This window comes from Convolutriloba macropyga, chromosome 11 (genome assembly GCF_964194025.1).
Source record: "Convolutriloba macropyga chromosome 11, txConMacr16.3, whole genome shotgun sequence".
NCBI classification, from domain to species: domain Eukaryota; kingdom Metazoa; phylum Xenacoelomorpha; order Acoela; family Convolutidae; genus Convolutriloba; species Convolutriloba macropyga.
Window position 1 is genome coordinate 23,901,095 of NC_134478.1, and position 17,387 is coordinate 23,918,481.

Consider the following 17,387-nt stretch of genomic DNA (forward strand, 5'->3'; position numbering starts at 1 on the left):
TTTAAATATCGTTCAAATGGAAAATGGGTAATCTATGAGAACTGTTTATTTTGATTGCAGTTTTAGATAACTGTGGTAAAGTAGCTACTGTGAATTTGTTATGATAAAATGATGCTTTTACGCAGCGTGATCGGGATTCCAAGAGATAAAAATGCAACTAATCCCATCTTTTAGCCTGGCAAATGGTCATTTGTAAATTGGTTTGGACGTAATGCTGGTGGATCAACATTAATTTAAAATTTTGTCCATTTAGACAGTTTTGAAATAATCAATGCACCAAAGAACTCATAGTTCTTCCAATCCTCTTACGTTTTGTCTTTCTACACTAGCAGATAGCAACAGCCAAGCGAAAGATATCAGTTTTCATTTATCAGAAGTGGGTTTTCTAAGACCAGCAACGAATCTTGATCTCGATGCATCAAATTTTTCCACGTTTCTAGTAAAGGGTTTAAAAGTTATTTTTTAAGAGAGAAATTGCAGTTTTTTTTCTATAGGTTGAAGGTGAACCTCATGTTCGGCTGTCAATTAAACTCGTTTGATTGCTTTAAAAGTGGACGGAAAGGATGACTTAGCAGCTCGAGATTCGGTTTAAGTTCAATTGACTGATGAATTGAGCTGAGGAATGATCCATACACTGTTATACGCTTATGAATGGAGGCTTTGTTGGCTTTAGACTTATTTGAATTGAATGGTAGAAAAGTATGTGTTATCTTAAGACACGAAGCTTTAATATTCGAGCAAATCAGTCAATAAACGTATCTACGTTTTGCATTGGATATTTACTTTTATACACGGCCTTAAGGAGTATTTTTGAGTCTAAAGAAAATTGAATTGTTGCAAAGTTTACTGTAATTTCTTCAGAAAAATTGATGTATTCTTTGAAGCAATTGTTCAATTTTTGTATATACCTCTCATTTATTATTTTTTGGAGGCAGTATATATTTTATTGCAAAATGATCGATACTCATCTAACCTGCTGGTGTTTTGATTGAAATTTCTTTATGGAAATTTGATCGAAGGACATGAGGCTTATGTCTGCCAGAGCTAGAGATTAGTTTTCGATGCCGTTGCAGCTTTGCGCATTTTGATCGGATATTGATGTGCGATGTTGTTGAGCGATATACCTGAAATTGGCAGTGGAGATCAAGTAATCGCTATAACCAATGCCGAGAAGAGAGCTCTACCAGCCTGGTGATTTCTGCGTTTTCTCAATTCTCCAACTTTTGCTTTCTATCAGTAAGCAATTTTTTTGCATGTTTCGATGAGTTGGTTTGCGAATTTGTTGGTATTATTATTAGTTGAATCATCGATCCAATGTACTAAGCTTAAGCTTTTGGCTGTTTAGCTAGCAGGAGAGTGGTTGAATATACTACATAAGCTCCTCGAACCAAGTTGTAGAATGACATTCTTGTTCTCTTTTTTTAGTTGCATACGCGCAGATTCTATTCCATCATATTGCAAGGCCGATGAAAAGATTACAGCTAAGGTTTTATCATCAGTACGTTCAGTCTTGTTGTTCAATGAAAAATGAGTGTTGAATCATATATACTTTATTTCCGTTGGTTCAGAGTTATTATATTCCAAAAAATTTTCCATTTTGTAGTTGGTTATTTTTATCTCAGCTTTCGGCATACTTGGCAGTAATGTTTGGAAACACTACATTTGTGACATTTTTTCCTCGGGTGTTTCATCTTTCCTTGTGGTCTATGGTCCCTTGTAAAGGGCAATTTTTCTGAAATAAAATTCGCGTTGTAAATTGTGCGTTCGAATTTAAGCGCGGAGTTCATGGCGCGGATTGCGAGCAAGAATTTTAAGATGTATTTGACTGGAAATTTCTATTTTAAGTTAGCTCTCTGATCTAGCCAGGTTCTAGGCCTCGTCATCTGTTGCTAGTTGTGGTTGGCAAGTTCCAAATCTATCGATAGTTAGTTTGTTTTTGCGTCATTGGTTCATCGTTTCCCAGAGAATTTTTATCAGAATTTTTTTATTACGGATATCTACAATAAAGGCATCGCGAATTATATATCATCATTTGAGCAAGGTAACAATTTTCATCCAACGCTTGAAGTTTTCCGTAGACATGTGTAACAGATTTTTTTTGCATTGCTTTGTGGATCAAAAGACATATCGGTCAAATGTGATGATAGGTTCTCGAAACAAATGTTCTCCGTCAATGCCCAAAGAGCCCGTGTAGTAAGAATTTCAATTTCGCTGTGTGCGTTTATTCAAGTTAATACTCTATGTCCTTCAGCACCAAAACTTAGGAAAAAAATTGATGCTTTTTTTCAGTCTGGCTTATCAGCACATAAGATACTAACATCCAAAACATTTCTGCTTTTAACAACGATTCTGCCATTTCATCTGTTGAGCTTTTCTATAATTCCTCTTGCTTCTCGTTGATCGGAACAACCAGTGACAACTTTCACGTGGTTGAATCCACAGGGTAATTTTACACGGTAAGGCTGTGGACCAAATAGAAAGTCTGAAGTTATTCATTTTTTTATCCTACAGGGAGATCAGTTTTAAACTTCACTCGCCGAATTTACCAAGGTAAGGCAGGATCGGTGTAGCTTTGTCCCAGAACTGGTGGATTCTTAGTGCTCTTCTTTTTCCTACTAATTGCGCCATGTCGGGCTGTGTTTTTGCGCACTAGCTTTTGCTAGGCGAAATCATCTCATTACAAATGCAAGCCAGCTACGCAGAACGAAATGACTACTAAACTTAATTAATTGAAATTGCAGAGCGAGATTAGTTGTTTAATTTGGTAACTGTACAATAGGTGCAAAACAAAAAGAAACAAATTTTTTCTACAGAGAACAGCAAAGTATTCCATTTGGGCGTAATTGTTCCGACCCCACTTGTGAGGAGATGAACTATATACTCAAATGGGTTTTTTTTGTTCAGACAATTTTGGCCGAGCGATATATTAATCGTAGAGAAATGAGAGTGGTATCATTCAAAAGCTCATCCAGCGTAGATTTCGAAATTAAAAAGATTTGTTTGAATTTCGTTTCGTTCGAGGAGTTATCGAGGATGGAAATTTTGTGTGAACACGGCGGGATTTTGCCACGATATTGTTCACTTTTAGTGTAATTTTTCTTTAAATTAGGATCTTTCTATAATTTTAATACAAAATTAAATTACCTGCCACAAAAATATTCAATTTTTGTGTTCCTAATAGATGAAAAGCGATAGAAAAAAGACTGGTCGTGGTTTCATAGGGAAGTTTACTATCAAAAAAATTCGAATTCTCTTTGGGAGCTCTTTTTTTCGAGAACTTTTCATATTTTTTGTTTTTTAAGTCACCTAGAAACTATTCTTTTTTCGTATCGAAAATCCGTAAATGACTTATCTCATTTACAATCAAATGAAGTCCAATCAATAGAAAATTCGTTTTCAAGGAACAGCTCATGTTTTTTTTGAGTTTTTGTAATTTTAACTGAAACTTTGATTTCCTTTTTGACGTGTTACTAAACTTTTGGAGTCCTAAATTTTTGGAGGCATAAACTCGTGGACTCAAAGTGCAAAAGGTTTTGTAATTAGCATTAAAAGGGCTTATGTTTTGTTTTGAGTGGAGAGCTAATGGCTGTTAAGACTTTAAAAATAGTTTTTCGAAAAAAAATTTAACCAATCATAAACTTTTTTCGTTAGCTGTAAGTCAGTCTCAGTAATGACTGGACACCCTTCATTTCTATTGCAAACAAAGTGTATATGGTTAGCTGTTTTATCTGCCAACTTTTGGTTATATGGCTTCAATGTCACAAGATTTGAAAAAAAAATTAAAAATTTTTTGAATATTTTATTTTAATTGGTTCCTTTTAAAATATTTTAACATTATCCAAACATTGATAGTTCCCATTGGCTAGAGAAGACGTTCAATGGATCATAGATAAAACTTTCAGAGAAAAACTCAAGTTTTACATGGCTTCGACACATTCATATTGCACTTTTCTACTGAATTTTTGGTTTTTACCTGTATTTGTTGTTGTTTTCGTAATCTTAGGACTTATTTCAATGTATTATTGATGACTTATGAACAACAAACATCCTTGTTGCCCCATTGACGCATAAGTTAGCGTATTTATTGACTTCAGTTGAAAACTATTGAATTTAATGGCGTTGATACTACGGGTTTTCTAAAAAAATTCATGGTTTTATTGTACTTGTTTATATTTTTTTGATTTTTTGAAGTCATATTGTTTAAAAAAGAATTCTATTACTGTTAAAAAATTAATTGAATAAAGGGAAGTTTTTACTGAAAAGTTCTTTTTTTCTAATGGATACTTTTCTCATTCAATTTTTTGAATTTGCTGTTTTCGCCTGTTTTTTTTTTAATTCTTTAGGTAGCCGTAAAATGCTGACCGGTCTCATAAGCTTGTAAATGACAATTGAATTAATGATGCTACCCTAAGCAGTCAATTTATAGCGAAGTCTTAAATTTTATGATATTTTAATTTTCAGTGATTTTTCAAACTTTTCAGTTTTTTTGTTCTATTCGTCAACTTTTAACTTATTCTCCTGATTGAGGGATCCCATCCAAATCCTTGTATTTCAAAAGTTGTCAAAAGTAGTTTCACATGTCTACTGATATTATGTCGTAACTGATGTTTTGTTTGTTGGACAATATGCGTTTTCATAAAGGTTTTGTGAGTGGTGTATTTGTGTATTTTTCTTCTTTTTGGCACATTTGCGTAATAGCCGATCCCAATTGTTTTCAAATGTGGCCCAAATGAACTGATTTATTTATTCTACATAATTTAAACTGAATTAGTATAAATAAAAATTGAACAAAAATACCTAATATTCAGATAATAGCTAATGATTTTAATGGCTTCAATAGTTTGTGTTTTCGTAACTCTTTGTAATGAGTTTAGTTTTTCTCCATCTTTAGTCCGTTGCTATGGCTTAGTCTAACCAAAGACAGGTCCTATTGATTTCATAACGACTTTTTAGTAAATTCATCCAGAATTATTTTGTTAAAAGCTGATGATTTTAAAGACTTTCGAAATCATTTTTTCGTTTAAAAAATGTTGATTGATATTTGAATTTCGCCTCATTAATTCTTCTTTTTGTCGACTTGTCGCCCAGTCTCATTTAGCAAAGTTTCCATCGGCTGTATAGATAGGAAAAAGTAAGTTTGTGTAATTGAGGTTTTATCTGATTAAATTTTGACGTTATTACTAGGTGATTTTAAGTTTAGACATTGAGTTTTTGCCATTGGGTTTTGCTTATTTTGCTGTTTGTTCTTTTTCTCGTAGACTTTTTTTAATGCAGACCCAGTGAGCGCTGTAATGAGGCATGACATTATGTAATTCAATTAGTAATTGGGTTAAGTAACAAATTTTTTAAACTCAAATATCTATTTTTGTTATCTCTTCATTTGGTTGACAATTAAGTCAAAAATGTAGATGAGCTCGGGTCGGAACATCATGCTCGAACGCACATTAACGAGCATCCTTGTTAGATCAAAGTAAAAAAGACGAATAAGCAGAGACAATAATTGGTGAACAAAAATGAAAAGTGAGATCTAATCCTCAAATAGATTTACTTATAAAGTTACCGCTTAAAATACTAATTTTACTGCACCGAATAAATAACTTAAATTGAGAGCTCGCATCGGTATCACACTGGCCTTGCTATCAATTCGCAGCTGTTGAGAAAATTGAGCTGTTCGAAATACCTGCGTAATTAATAGTTTAGTATATCAAATTTAAATTATGCATTTTGGCTAAATATTGATTTGAAGTTGCGAAAGGCCGGCACTGTTTCTGAAGAACCGGTAGTAAAACTGACCTCATCTAAGTAAACAAAGATTACTTCAGCAGTTTATATGTCTGTACTCCGGGTAAACTTGAACAATGTGGGCTAACGAATCATTTGTGTTGCTATTTTTCTTAAATAAGAATGATTAATTTTGAATTAGCCAAATTCTTAGCGAAAAGAGTTGGTTCAACTCTCTTCTATTTTAAAAGATGAAAATTACAGAAAACGCGAAGAAAACAAAGGAAATGAGACTTATGTTCACAAAATTTTGAATTACGATATCACCTCGAAAAAAGCAAAGTTCAAATAAATTTTTTAATTTGATTTTTTATGCTTGACAAGCTTTCTAATGAAACCATTCACAACTATTTAATATGAATATATCGATCAGCGATAATTGACTGAACGAAAATCCCAGTTGAACATAGGGTTTCTTCTCCCACTAAGGCAGGGACGGAACAATAAATCTCGGATGAGATTTGCATTTCTTGAATTCACTACAATTGAAGAGATCATTATTATCGACTTTACTTTCTTTGCTCTGTTCTGTTCAAGCTAATATATGGGCCGATAGATTGATGAACGGAGGAAATGATGGTACCGTTTTGGGCTGTTAAACTATTAAAAGAGCATTAAACTACTTTCTATTACTAGCCTTAGGTTGTTGTCACGGCACCTACTGAAAAACAAAATCTATTGGAATGAACATTGGTTGGGAATTTGGTGATGACAACTTGGGGATTGTACTTCCTTAAAATTATCATCTTTTCAAATTTTCTTACGGCTAGACATCTGATTTTGTTCTTCTGAGAACAAAAAGAAACAAAGAGGAAAAGCTTTCTTCATATTTAATTTAGCAGATTTTTGAATAATGAAGAATTGGAATAAAAAATTGTCATAATTTTAAATTTTTCCATACAAAACTATGATATTGTTCCCTTTGTGAACTTGAAAGCACTCAGGTATAAAATGCAATCACATATGCTTCACTCTACAAGATGTGAGACAGTTTCAACTGTAATAGTTTTACCTGTTCAATACTGCTGAAAAATTGAAAACTTTGTATACTAAGCCTTGTCGATATCCGTCTTATTCTTTTTTGCCTGACAATCGTATGATTTCCTGGCTATCGTTGATTTAGTTTTTATTCCAACTTGTTTGATTTCGGATCCGCTCGTTGTTGCCCTCTTGGCTTCAAAGTAACACAGCAGCTTATTTGCACGTGTTAGTTGTTATATGCATCGATTGTTGTTATATAGAAATATGTTGAGAAGTTAAATCTTTTAATACGTATAACAATCCATAAAAATAGTTTTAACTTCACGATTTCTTTTTTAATTTTGTAAATTTTGGATTTTGATTTTCGAGAACCTTTTAAAATGTACCTATATGACCACCATAACTATGTTGGAGCTTCCTTTACCATCTACAAACTTACACGAGTCCTCTTGCCGACTCCCAAAAAAGTGATCAAACGCTGGGATTTAATAGTCAAAAATTGTGTTCTGATCTATTCCATGAGATTCAAGTTTTTCACGCCTTTTATATAGAGAGAGAATGTCGAGCAGGATACAAATGTAGAATGCAGAACAGGTTGTTCAACAGAATAAAAAATATTTCATGAGATTAATCATTACAAACCAATCTAAGCGACTCGAGTGGTATAGTCTGTCCAATAAAGTTGATATAAGCGAACGTTCGAAAAACGCCAAAAACGTGCAATTGAGCATCAATGTTCTCATTTGAATGTCAACGTTTTCTCCATTAAGCTTTCATTCATCAATTTTTTCTACATGTTTTAAATTTGAACTGTTTTGAACTCTAAACTGTGGCTTTTGAAGCGTTCGCTTATTTCAGCTTTATGGGACACGATATAGCTTAAAATTGAACTCGTGTTGAACGAAAAGTCGTAAAGTTTAAGTTTTGTTAACCAAAGAGCGCAATATTTTATGTGTTCGTAATGCAATAAGCATTCTTTTTAATGTTAGTTTTCCAAGGGGCGTTGTCTTTTAAACGATGAGATAGAGCAAATGCAATAAGTCCAATTTATATAATCTCCGGTTATTATTGAGGCTTTAAAGCGTTCCTTTATTCCGACTGTCAAATGCGCGTTGGTGGCTACAAAAGAGCCAGCTGCTTTTAAATTCCAAATCTTGTAAAATCCAATTTCTTGGTCATAAAGGTTCGCTCAGATTGGGATGGGCGATTATTTATGCTCAATGGATACTTAACACTTGCTATAAGTTTTTGAGTTGTTCTAAAATATATTTTATTGCAGAATTTAATAAAGGAAATTAATAAAAATTTGAATGGTAACTATATTGCCCGCCCACACTTCCTGAAAGTTGACGAGTTGATCACGCAATTAAACAACCAGACTGCTTGATAAACAAGGACCAACCAATAGACTAATTCGAGGTCCTGTTTTTATAGGGAATTAATTGAGAAGAGAAATGATCGCAACTGATGCGAATTATCTTTTAAAAATTATAAAATAGCCGAAATGTCATGAACCGGTAACAGCAATGATCAGCACTACGGGCAAATAAAAATAAAAAAGAAATTAGAAGTCGGTTTTCCGACTTCTCGGTTTTCCGGGATTTTTAACATAAAAGAATAACCTTTGTCAAAAATTTATGAACACCATTTTTAATCGCATAGAGAGAAGACAATCATGCTCCAAAAAACAATCTGACTATTTTTTATGACTGTTAACTCAATGAAGTATATCTTCAATTGAATAAAGCAGTTATCTGCGTGTTGGAAGTTTCAGTCTTTTCACTTCACGCATTTTGCATGTTGTGCGTTTTTGCTATTTCTGAACAAAAAGCTTTACTGTTTTACTTCTTGTTTTCTGTTAAGGTTTAGGTTTAGTGTTTTTTCGGGATTTTTTTATTCCTTTCTTTCAGTATAAATCCATGATTATCAATCAGTTTTTAGATAAGAAGCTTCTAAAGAATTTGAATTTGCGTCAAAAATGCAGAAAATTAAAACTTTTATGAAATACTTCATCAAAAAAACTGAGAAAAGAAAACATGAAAACTGCATAGAACGCCCAAAAAAATTATAACAAGATATTGCAGATACCAATTTTGTTTGAGGCAAGCAAACTTTAGACGCACGTTTTTTACAGTAAGATCTAATTTTTAGTTTTTTGTAATAAAAGATTTCAATACAGAGCATTGCAATCTTATGCCGATTTGAATAACGTTTGCGTTCTTTTTCTACATTTGGACTTGCTTCGAATCTTTGTCCTCATTTTCTTCAAATTCTTAGTCTTAACAAATAATTTTTGGGCAGTAACATAATTGCAGAGATTTTTTTTTACTTGCAATTCTAATTCCATCAATTTCACTGATAGCCTGGGAAATTGTTTTTGCTTATGGCAGAAGGAAAAATGAAGAATGTAGAGGAGTGCTGCCGCTATAATCAACACAGTTTTGAGTTCATGAATAAAAATCTTATGACTTGACACAGATTACTGAAAGTGATCTTGCAAAGTTCTTTGAGCCCAGCCCGGGGTGGTGCCAGTCTAGGTAAAAAATTAATTTATAGACAATTCTTCACAACATGAACCATTGAAATAAGAACGAAATGTCGTTTTTTTTGAAAAATTGCCAAAATTCGTGAAATTGATGCAAGCAGACTGAATTGCCAACCGCTTGAGTACGTGAAATGATCATAAGCTCCAAATTTATTCTTTTTATTGAAACAAGAGTTTCCGTACGAAAAACAGCAGAAGCTAAAATTGAGAATGAGAAAGTTCAAAATTTGATCCATATAGAACTCGTTTTGACGCAAAAACGCAGAATGTTGAGCTAAATTTTAAATTATTGTCTTGCAGACTGCCATTATAATTTCAGATACCGCACTGGATCAAATAAAAGTTCCTTTTCAGTGCCTGTTTTTGAAAAATTTCAGGCTTCTTGGGAGAGTGGATACAATTTCTGGTGTAAACCAATGCCTTTTATCAAGATATTGGTTCATTGAACAATTCTATGTGCATCTCAGAAATCTGGTATCATTTGTAAAGCTGCATGCCCTTAGAATTCAACTAAATAAGTAAAACTATAAAGAATATTCTCTTGAATTATGAGGTGTAAATATTTGTGCAAGTTTGGACATCTTTGTCAAATTACCTGGTGATTTCGTCCAAAATATTTGGAACTCTCGTTGATAGTTTTCTTTTCAATTACTTATGTTACTGTGAGAAAAACGGCAATGAAATTGTAAATAAAGAAGAACAAAATACTTAAACAAAATTTTGTTCAAAATTTTTCAGTCTCCAACCATATAAGTAAAACCACAGAAAGAAAACAACTTAAATCTTAAAACTATCCCTAGTTCTTATTTTGTTGCTAGATTTCACATAATAGCAAAATCTAAAGGGATTGCTGTAATTTAACTATGCAAACTATGGAAGCCAATTAATTGAGTTTTGCTAATATTTTTGAACAATAACCTTTATGAAAGGTTTGCACAGATAAAACTACCATTATTGTTTTCACCTGTTTTTTGTGATTTTACTCGACTTGGTCAAGCTGATATAGGGATATGTAGTCAAGACAAGCTATAGGTGACAGCTGATAAAACTATGAATGTTGTACACTTTTCAATTCGTTCGTTTTGAAAAGTTTTAAAGTCTGCGTTTTGATTAGTAGCAGATTTTGTGTTTTGATTGAGGGGTTTTTGTTCTTCTTTTGTTCTGTACTCTATGTGTAGAGAACACGTTTCTAGTAATGTAAATTCAGTAAGATAATGTTAAGTTCAGTCTCTTCTATCGGAGAGTTACTGTTTTACAAGTGTTATTTGGACGAAGTCAAGTTCCCACTTTTTTGGCGGGAAGAGTTTCAACTTTTATAATATTGGCTTTTGCCATCTTGAATTGATGCATCATCAACATTTTGTTTTTATGCATTCAAAATAATTCAAGATTTTTTAGCTTTTCTTTTCGTTGTTGCTAATTGCTTTTCTTTTGTTAGCTTTAAAAATTGTCTTTGCGAGGTCACCGAAATAGGTTCAATAATCGGTTGCCATTGTGTAAAAAAGAAACCGATAGAACGAAAACTGAGAAAACAATTAGTGGATTGGTGCTAAAAATCTGTGAAACCGCAAGTTCGGGTATTTCTGCAACGCAGTGGAAGCTGTAAATTGAGTTATTTCCATAAAAATGTGCTAGCATCTTGAAGGGAATTTTTTCTGTAAAAAAGGAAATATCAACATTAAATGGTTGATTTGATGCTAGCTAAATCTGTTATGTTTTCCTAATTCTCTTTCGAGCTTGAGATCCACAACTTCTTTGTAAGATTGCATTGTGTGTAGTGATGATGAATAGGTTAGAGCGATTGTTTTGTAAGAGTTTAGAGATGTGTGGTATAAACCCGCCAATTTGACAATAATTGAGTATGGGTTGTAAGGATGAATGATTGGAAAGGTTTGGCATTATAACTCCAGAAGAATGAAACTAAGAGATATGACTTCTGCAGAGAATAAAAACTTGATCTGATTGAACTGAGACTAAATTGGTTTGAGGGAAGTTTTGGAGCATAAGCGGTTATGTAACGTTTACAACATCTAAAACGGCCAGATTGAATAAAAAATCATTCAATATTTTTGCAGAAGGAAATAAGCCAAACAGTTCAGCAAGGTTTTTGATCTGTGAATTATGCTAGTTTCGCCCAAAAAATCTCCAAATTAAGTGGAAAGAGAAATCAGCTGATTGATCAAAAAATGCTAATCATGATTAGCTTTTCTAAGAAGGCGAAAATTGGTAAATTGGTAAAAAATATTTCGCTCAAATTTTCCTACTTTGATCGGCCAAAATAAATTGACCACAAAAACACAGCTAAACATGTTGCTTTCTGTTCAAAGATAAGGGAGAATTTGAAACTGATACTACCTGTGTAAGCAACTGCTCTTCTGTGAAAGTCAGAGTTGAAGTTAACTGTCTTTATAACTTCTTTTTTCCTGTGCCGGTGCGACATCGCTCAGGTGTACTCAAATTGGGTACATTCCAACATTCAGTTGTGTTGAAATTTCTTTCTTAATTAATTGTGTACAGCTTGTACTTAAGGAGGAGTACAAAATTGAATCTCGACTGCGTGACCTTTTTCACGAACATACTTAATATTCTTAACTACCTTTGTTGTTTTTTCTACAAACGACAACATTTTGGCCAGAAATACTATCTCGGTACTCTATCTTGTCACCTGGTGCGATTAGTGCATTAAAAATATATAACACAAACCTTCAATTTCAGACCCGTGTTCTTCTCACGAAAAAAAAAACGAAAATAGAGCTATGTTGAACAAGAGTAGGCTCTGAAAGTTTTCAATGAGTAATTAAAATAAGCAAAGCATAAACATAAGATATAAAGATCATGACATATCATTGCAAGTTTATCAAAATGGACAAAATACAAACTAATAAACGAAGTAATGCAGCTCAAAACTCAACGAAGAAGATCACTTTAGAGTTCGAGAAATAGAAAAGAAAAAGAAATAACTAAAAAACATAACTGGACTATCAAAGAAAACTTTAAAACAAACCGTGTTGGAGCTGAGCTCGCTAAGCTTGCGTAGGCGGGAAAATAGAAACAAAACACTTTCTGTTGTCCTAGTCATTTAATAGTTATAGTTATAGTTATAGTTCTAGTTACAGTTTTGTCACGTGAGAAAAAAGAGAGAAGGGGGAATAACAAAAAGCAACACACAGAACTCAACGTAGCAGCCGCAGAAAACGGCTGAAATTATAACTCAGCAAAATATTGCAAAACAAATTGTCTTGAGCAGTAAATAATGTGTTACTCTGTCTTGAACAAGAAACATTCCTGAGTAGTAAATTGTTACTGTGTCTTGTATTCAAAATATTATTTTTGAGCAGTAAATTCTGTTACTGTGTCTTGCATCAACGAATTATTGGAGCTGAAACTTTCTTTGTGAAACACAAGGAGAGCAGCCGATACATTTGGTCAGCCGACCCGGACAGTGGAATAAACTGCTGTCCAAACCAACAGTCGAAGTGACAAAGTCATTGACGAACGAGAACAAAACCCAAAAGGCAATTCAACGACGCAAAGCCAGTTAGGCAAAGTGCATTAGAAGTTGAATATCAAAGCTTAATTAAAGCAAATAAACAAAAGTACTGTAGGGATTCAAGCTGCAGTCCCAAAGTACAAACGAAGTGACTCCGTCACAGAGTCAAGACATTTTGCAGAGACAGATTAGCAACTGTAAAAAACGACTGGACGAAAAAACTCAGGAGGGCCAGGAGCTAATCAGAAACAACGATAGATCAAGCAAACTCAAGACCATTTTTCAACAGATACTGAAGCCTGACGACATTTATTGCACTCTTTCTAGGAAGCGGGCAACTACTCTTTGTGATCCCGAATTGTTTGAACGTTACAAATCCGCTCGATTAAACTTCTTACAAACATTCAACGCAGAGTGGTTACCGTATATCCACGGAGAAACAAACATGACGGATCAACAGAATCAAACTGTTCAATTGACAAGCGATGCAGAACCAACTGCCGCGAAGATTTCACAGTCTGTTGTAGAAGTTTCTCAACGAACTGTTGAAAATGGAAACCCAAACAAGGACAATGATTGAAAGGCCTCCTCTGATAAACGAGCTAAAAAAGCAGAAAAACTTACGGCTTTAGAGAAAGACTTTGCAGCAAAAATAAGGTTGAAGAAAAATGAATTCGAATTGAAAAGGAAAGAGTTTGAAATGGAGATGCAACTTTGAAGAAGAAGGTGCACTGAAACTGGAATACGAAAAAGAAGCCATTGACGCAAGAGCATCAGATTCTGATGAAAGTGCAGCCCCTAGTATTCGAAGTAGATCATATCACCATTCAATTGGAAAACCCCGAAGAACAAAGATGTTTCCGGTTGGCTCGATAACTCGGATAAATTCTGCAACTTGCACGATTATAATTTCAATCGTGCAAAAACCAGGATCGACAACAATTATCCCAGGGTAAGCTTCAATACCGCGAAGGTGTACTTAAGTCACGGTCACCAGGTGGAGAGCGTGCCAGCGCAGCCTGGGAACAAGACAAATTTAAGCGTGATAAACCAAGCAGTAGTAGGCAACTACCTAAGTTGAAGTTGAGTTAATTCGACGGAAACCCTCTAGAGTGGCCGGAGTGGTCGAATATGTTCAGAGCAACGGTTTACCATCGCGATATACCTGACTCAGAGAAAATGAGCCACTTGAAAACATTGTTGACAGGTAAAGCAAAGTCAGCTATATCGGGAATGGGCTATTCGGGAGAGTTTCACGCTCAAGCGTGGGAACTCCTGGGATGGAAGTTTGGGCGACGTTACCTAATTGTCGACGCTCAGCTCAACATATTGCGCAAACAACAACCAATTCGAATGCACGACTCAACGGCTATAATTAATTACTCAATAACAATCAGCAATCTAGTTAATGTACTGAAGCAATACAATTATGAGGACGATCTGCGTTCAAGTTCAGCACTGCAAGTGGCAATTGAAAAACTGCCCCCAAACTTGAAAGAAAAGTGGTTCTTCTTCGTTGACGAGTGGCAAGAAAATAGACCCGATCTCACTCTCCTTGAAAAATGGTTAGCTCGAATGGCTTTTGTCCATGAAGGAATGCAATCAACTAAGAGCGAACGAAAGGAAGATGATCGACCAAACGCTAACAAAGAAAAACGATTCTTAAAATTGTCAAATATTAGTGCAAATTCGAATGCGAACGAAACGAAGCAAATGCAAAACAACAACTGTGCACTAGGGGATGGCACTCATAAAATATGGAACTGCCCAATATTTAAGAGTATGAATGTCATCGATCGCTATGCGGCAGTGAGAAAAGAATGCTTATGTTATGGTTGTCTAGGGAAAGGGCATGCAATCAAAGATTGTAAAGTCCACCCGTGCGGTATAAATGGATGTACCAAAAAGCACAACAGACTGCTACACTCAGAAAACCAAATGGACGAGGGTAGTCACGCAGTTAATGTAAGCGCAGCAACAATCAACCAGAGTAACCAAGTTACTAGTTTTCTTCAAATCGTTCCGGTATCGGTTCAGAGTGGTGGTAACAGGTTGAATACCTACGCTTTCCTCTATAGTGGGTCAACAGTATCATTCATCGATCAAAGTGTCAAGGATCAACTACAAGCCAAAGGCACGGACGTTACCTTGAACATAGCTGGCATACATGGGACGCAAGATTTGAGGACAGAAAATGTTACTATCACAATAAAGGGACTACATTCAAAGGTGCACTCGATTGAAGCGTTTGCACACCCATCAATCTCGTTGCAACACAACATGTGACTTCAAGGAACTGAAGAACAAATTCAGACACCTGAATGTTCTCACTAACAGAGCATTCAACCTGATGGAAGTAGGCATCATACTTGGACAGGATGCCTACGAAATTCAACGTCCATTGGACTATAAGATTGGAACACGAAGTGAGCCTTTTGCCGTTTTAAGAGAATTAGGATGGGTAGTCAGCGGTCCCATGACAGGCAAGAAAAGTCAAAATGTTTGTCACTTTGCCTTCACAGAAGATGTGAAAGTGGCAGAAAATATCCAATCATGGTGGGACATAGAAACCTATGCTTCCAAAATAAATGTTGCAAGTCAATCAAAGAAAGAGCAGCAAGCTCAGAAGTTTCTAGAGAGCACGACAAAGTTTACAGGCGAGCGGTACGAAGTGGGCATGCTCTGGAATGAAACAGAACCCAATCTTCCAAACAATTACAGCTCAGCCCTTGGTCAGCTCTACTCACTGGAACGAAGATTCCAACGTGACCCAAATTTAAAAGAATTGTATCAACAGTCAATTGATACAGATGTGGAAAAGGGATTTGTCATGAACCTTGGTAAATCGGAAGTCAAAGGCACTTTCGGAAGGGAGTGGTATTTGCCACGCCATCCAGTACTAAACCCCGACAAACCGGGTAAAGTTCGCCGTGTTTGCAACGCTGCAGCAAAATACAAAGATATATGCCTAAATGACAAGCTGTTAGCCGGACCCGATCTACTACACGGGTTGATTGGAACGATATTCACTTTTCGAGAAGGACCAATAGCCCTAACCGCAGATATTGAATCAATGTTTCTGCAAGTGCAAGTTCCTGAACGGGATAAAAGCTGCCTGAGATTCCTGTGGTGACCAAAAATGAACGAACTTGTGCAAATTTACGAGTATCAACGTCATGTTTTCGGAGCAAAGAGTTCACCAACATGTGCCAACTACGCTCTGAAGCGAGTAGCCATCGATAACGAGGACGAGTTCCCAATTGCAGCAAAAACAATCCAAAACAACTCCTACATGGACGATTTCATCAAGTCAGTCGAAACACCTGAAGAAGCAATCAAAGTTTTCAAACAACTGCAACCTCTTCTCTCAAAACATGGATTTGAACTGAAGAAGTGAATCACCAACAGCGACGTGGTAACCAAAGCAATCCCAGAGGACTTAAGATCAATCAACAAAACCAAGCAGGTTGAAGTAGAACCCAGCAAGGAAGGTTCATCCGTGCGTGGGCTTCAGTGGACGGTTACCGATGACAGTCTACAAGTTTGTAGAGGTACAAGCAAAGAAGTTGAGACCCCAATCACCCAAAGGAAGATCTTATCTCTAGTTTCTTCAGTGTTTGACCCTCTTGGACTGTTTGCACCATTCAGTGTTCATATGAGACGACTCCTGAAGAGCATTTGGACAAAAAATGGACAACATTGTGGTAACTCAGTGGAACCTAACGAAGAAGAAGAGTTTCTGAAATGGAAAGACCAGCTTCCAGAAGTAGCAGAAACCAGCATCGATAGAAGGTACTTCAGCACAGTCAAGGATAAATGGGAACTTCATGTGTTTGCCGATGCATCTGAAGACACAATGTGCGCCGTGGCATATCTACGTTCAAAGTCCAAAGAATACTCAGCAGACTTAGCATTTGTAATCGGAAAGTGCCGAGTCGCACCGATGCGACACCTTTACATACCACGCGTGGAACTACAAGCAGCAGTGATGGCGGTGAGACTTAAAGAACAGATAGTGAAAGAACACAAAACGAAGATTCACAGTTGCAACTTTTGGTCAGACTCCACTACTGTTCTGCAATGGATTCATAGCTCCCACCGTAAGCAACAGGTGTTTGTTGCAAACAGAGTGGCTGAGATTTGGGATTCAACTAATGTTTCACAGTGGAATCATGTGAGTGGTATTAACAAACCAGCTGACATCGGGACACGAGCGATCAATGTTGACGAACTTAAGAGAAGCGAATGGCTCACTGGGCCGGCCTGGTTGAAGCAACGAGAGAAGGAATGGCCGGAACAGTTGAATTTAACGTTTGCTTCAGACGAACAAAACGACGAAATGGTCTTCTCAGTAAAGGTTGAAGAGAAGAAGCCGATGATTCAGTGGGAACGATTTAGCAATTTCAATCGACTAGTAAATACAATGGCATACGATGCAGCGCGTGTTTAAAAAACACAAACCGGCAACAAAAACACTAAGTGTTGAAGAAAGAGAGGGTGCACAAGCAAGTATCTTCAGACTGCTGCAGCAAGAACAGTTTGCTGAATAGATGAAATCTCTCAAGGCTGAAAAGGAAATCCCAAAAAACT

General features: G+C 35.7%; 2 protein-coding genes across 4 annotated transcripts in view; both read left to right on the top strand.

The window, feature by feature from the left end:
* The window catches only part of LOC142349646 (zinc finger FYVE domain-containing protein 1-like), a 482,388-nt gene that overhangs the window by 154,596 nt on the left and 310,405 nt on the right, over positions 1 to 17,387 (top strand). The window lies entirely within an intron of this gene.
* Positions 1,192 to 17,387, top strand: part of LOC142349028 (uncharacterized) — a 93,248-nt gene continuing 77,052 nt past the window's right edge. Inside the window, exon 1 of the mRNA XM_075400435.1 lies at positions 1,192 to 1,236. The gene's annotated coding sequence lies outside the window, so the exon portion shown is untranslated. The remainder of the gene's footprint in view (positions 1,237 to 17,387) is intronic.